We start from the raw sequence: 4,938 nt of genomic DNA on the forward strand, positions 1-4,938 counted from the left end.
AATTCCTTGGTCGCTCATTGGTAAGTTGGTCGTCAAAGAAGCAGAATTGCGTCTCTTTATCATCCACCGAAGCTGAGTATGTGGCAGCTGCAAGTTGTTGTGCACAATTGCTATGGATGAGGCAAACTTTAAAGGATTATGGTGTCACTTGTGACAAAGTGCCTCTTCTATGTGACAATCAAAGTGCTATCAAGATTTCCCTCAACCCAGTGCAACATAGCAAAACCAAACATATTGATATTCGCCATCACTTCATTCATGAACATATCAAGCTAGGTGATATTGAGGTTCACTTCATCCACACTGAAGAGCAACTTGCAGATATTTTCACTAGGCCTCTAGATGAAGCAAGGTTCCGGGAGTTAAGGCATGAGCTAAATATCATTGATTCAAGTAATGTGGATTGAAGCTAGGCATGTTGCACCTCACTTTGCATTCCATCTTGGTCTAGATGTAGGCATGGACATAGGGGGAGTGTTGTTCTCTCAATGAACTTTCCCTCCCCCCCCCCCCATTATGCATAAATCAATCTAGTCTTTCACTTTAGCCATTGTCAAATGGCACTTGTGCTTCAAAGACGAGCATTGGTCATGAACCCAAGGATAATTCTTCGCGGTGTCATACCTTTGTCTCAAACATAGGTAGCCTCGGCCACCGCCCCCCCCCCCACCCACCTTTCTCTCATATAGAAGAAAGGATATAAAATGACAAGTCAGTATATATTTCTGGTGCCATCTTCCTTTTTCACTTACTTGTCATTTGCCCACGTTCTTCTCTTATCCTAGGTCGCGTTGTGACATTTGCAGCGGTACTACCGCCAGGGGTAGTGGTACTACCGCCAGGACCCCAGCGGTCCTACCACTAGGGATAGCGGTACTACCGCCAGGATCCCCATCTAGCACGACCTGCTAGGAAATTTTTAGGGCTGTCTCAAGGGGGAGCGGTACTATCGCCAGGGGGAGCGGTACTACCTCCAGGACCCCAGCGGTACTACCGCTGCATCCAGCGGTACTACCGCCAGGTAGCGGTACTACCAGCAGGTCCACAGCGGTACTACCGCTGGCCCGTACCCCTTGAGCTATATAAAGGAGGGGGAGCCCGTTTTTTCCTGGCTCTTTCTTCTTCCTCGCGGCTCCTCCCTCCCCAACCCCGAAATCCCCCTGTTTTGATCTCTATTCGTGGAGCTCCTTCTCTCCGTTGGATTGGAGGGTTTGCTCCACTTCTCCTTCCTCCTCCAAGGGCCATGAATCCCGGTAAAGCTCCTCCCCTTCTTCTCTTGGTTGATGTTCTTGTTCTAGGGTTAGGAGCATTGGTGGATTGGATCCATGTTCTTGGATGGCATGAAGGAGATATTTGAGGGGAGTGTAGGTCCTATAAATCTTTGATGTTTATCTTTCCATGCCCTAGGATTTACATGTTTTAGATCAAGCACTTGAACTATGTTTGGATTAGATCTAAAACTTGCTCTCTCTTGCCTAGGCATGTACTTATTTCGGTGGTACTTGTGATCCTCATGTGTGTAGGGCTGTGGTAGAGTTCTTAGTGTTCATACACAGCCCATCCCCTCGTAAAATTCGTGTAGCCATATCTATGGGGTCTATTTTATCTGTCAGATCTGAAAATCAAACCCCAGCGGTAGTACTACCGCCAGGGTAGCGGTACTACCGCTAGGACCCCGAGCGGTACTACCGCCAGGGGTAGCGGTACTACCGCTAGGACCCCAGCGGTACTACCGCCAGGGGTGGCGGTACTACCGTGAGGAGGATTCACTGTGCATTCCTTTCATGTGCTTGGCAATGAGTGTTTACTTTTCTGCCTTCTCTAGTTCATTGCCTTGACTCTTTTTTCTGTCGCTCCTTTTTTGGTGTGTGTTTTGTGTCACTGGTGGTGCTCGCCGTTCGAACCCCTCACGGGACACGCAGTCAAAGCATTATCGCAACCCAAAGGCTCCAGAGGGGTCCGCCACTTCAGGTCTGCAACCCAAAAAGCAGTCCTTCAAGAAGACCGCGCACAAGGACAAGGGGATCAATGTCCGCACAATGCCCCCAAGGACTTTCTGCGGTTCCGCACTCAAAACCATTATCTCCAAGAGAAGGCTGTGATCAAGAATGTTGACCATGTTTGGACAAGGGATCACTGCAGGATCTACCGTGATATTGTCATGCATTTCAAGAAGAACTTTTTCCCCGTTCAGTGGATTGACCTAGCTCATCTTCAGCGGAACCTGGACTATTTTGGTGATGCCCTTTCTCTGATTGACAAACTGGGCATCAAGGACATCATCACTTTCAAGACAGATTTTGACCCCAATGTTGTTGCCCAGTTCTATGTCACGGTTCACTTCTCTCCTGATGACGAGCGCTCTATGGTGTGGATGACTGGGACTCAGAAGATGACCGGTACATGGCGTGAATTCATGGCATTCCTCAAGGTTGAGTTCCAGGGAGCTGACACTCCACTTGGGTCGCGTCCTCATGCTGCAGTTCCCACTGATAGGCCCCCCGCCAAGGACAGATTGCAGCAACTCTATGTGAAGAAGGGTGTGCTCCCCAAGCATCTGGGCATCATGCATCGGATCTTCCGCGACACCCTCTTTCCTCGCATTGGTAACTTCGACGAGGTTCATGGCTCTCTGGCTGAGATGCTGCTGCTCTGTGAGGAGGCTATGAATAAGGAGTCTGCCCCTCTTGATATTTCTGATGTGATGTTCACGGAGCTCTGGAACTGCATCATGATGCGCAAGGCTCCCATCTATGGGCCCTATCTGTTCGCTTATATCCGTCAGAAGTGGCAAGATACCTATCCGCAGGAAGAGCTATACATTCAGGCTGACTACATTGCGCACGACCCTGTCAAGCTTCGCGTCAAGGATAAATGGGCCAACCCATCAACTTCCTCTCAGCACATGGATACTGATACAGAGACTGCTGCTGACAGGGGAACCGCCTCTCAGTCCCGCTCTTCTGCCATGCCATCTTGGGCCATCAAACTACAGGATAAGATGAAGACTCTATTCTGTATGCAGGCTAAGGGTCAGTACCAGACGCACGTGGCTCAGAAGGAGAGCCGCCAGAGGCACATGAGTGTCCTAAGGACTCTTGATGTTGACATCTCCAGCAGATCAGAGGACGACATCACTCCAGAGGCTACTTGGATGCAGGCTCAAGGTTACCAGTGGTCTGGCGATGAGGAGGAAGAGGAGGAGCGGGACGATCCGGAGGGTACCGACGAGTCTGGCGATGCTGAGGATGAGGAGTAACCACCTGTGGCGTTAGGTGTGCCCCTTTTTGGTGTCTTGTGCCAAAGGGGGAGAGAGTCTAGGAGCTGGATTTGCTTTCAGAGTCGAACTTTGCTTTGCTTTGCTTTCTTTCGTGTTTTGCTTCAAACTTGGTTTGCTTCTAGTTTGCTATCGTTTGTGAGACATGAACTTATGTGAGATTTATTTCCATCATATGCTGTGAGTCATATGCCCTGTATTGTCATATATCTCTATCCTTTTTTTGTTCTCATATTTCTCTCTGTGCAAATCCGGTATTGTCATCAATCCACCAAAAAGGGGGAGATTGTTGGGGCATAGTTTATGCCTAAGTAATTTTGGTGATTGATGACAGTACCGTAAAGGACTAACCGTGTGTGTTAAGGTTTCAGATAACACACGTCAACGGCACAAGACGACTCGCCTCCTCGTTCATGGAACAGAAGCACGGCGTTCTCTACGATTCTCTTTATTTGAGTCACAGGAAAGCCATACTATTAAGAGGGTAACCATAGTGGAAAGGTTTGGGTGGAATCAATCTTTGCACGCGCACACTTCACATATTTTCCCTTACCTGCATCTTTGGAGCGGCCCCCGCCTTTGTGTTTCTTTCCTCTTTGCAAAATGGTACCCCAGCGGTAGTACCGCTGGGCCAAGCGGTAGTATCGATAGCCCTAGCGGTAGTACCGCTGGAGTGCTAGCGGTAGTACCGCTGCAGCCAGCGGTAGTACCGCTAGGTGGCGGTAGTACCGCCCCTGGTCAGCGGTAGTACCGCTCCAGGAGCTTAGTACCGCCTGCCCAGCGGTTGTTCGTGGACGGACCTTTTTGCGAAGACTTTCTTGGCGGTGGTAGTGCCTTTGCACTACCAGGGGCCCAGCGGTAGTACCGCTGCAGCCAGCGGTAGTACCGCTGCAGCTAGCGGTAGTACCGCTCGAGCTCGGGCAGAGAGTGGGAAAACGGTTGGATTTTTCCCCCACTATATAAAGGGTTCTTCTAGCTGTGGAACCTCATCTCTTACCTCCCCAAGCTCCATTGTTGCTCCCTAAGCACAAAAGTGCCCGATCTCTCTCCCTAGCCAATCAAACTTGTTGATTCTTTAGGGATTGGTTGAGAAGGCCTAGATCCACACTTCCACCAAGAGAAAAGTTGATTCCCCCACCAATCCCTTGCGGATCTTGTTACTCTTGGGTGTTTGAGCATCCTAGACGGTTGAGGTCACCTCGAAGCCATATTCCATTGTGGTGAAGCTTCGTGGTCTTGTTGGGAGCCTCCAAGCTTTGTGTGGAGTTTGCCCCAACCTTGTTTGTAAAGGTTCGGTCGCCGCCTTCAAGGGCACCTATAGTGGAATCACGGTACCTTGCATCGTGTGAGGGCATGAGGAGAATACGGTGGTCTTAGTGGCTTATTGGGGAGCATTGTGCCTCCACACCGCTCCAACGGAGACGTACTTCCTGTCAAAGGGAAGGAACTTCGGTAACACATCCTCGTCTCCATCTGTTCCACTTGTGGTTATCTCTATCCTTTACTTTGTGTATGCTTATGTTGTTGACTATATCTTACTTGTCTTAATATCTCTTGTTGTTAGCTTCATTAGGGTTCACCTCATTGTCGTAATATTTGTGAACCCATATGTTGTTTACCTTAACTTGCTAAGATTAATTAAAAAGTGGTCGTTGTCTATT

This window comes from Hordeum vulgare, chromosome 7H, assembly GCF_904849725.1.
Source record: "Hordeum vulgare subsp. vulgare chromosome 7H, MorexV3_pseudomolecules_assembly, whole genome shotgun sequence".
Taxonomy (NCBI): Eukaryota; Viridiplantae; Streptophyta; class Magnoliopsida; order Poales; family Poaceae; genus Hordeum; species Hordeum vulgare.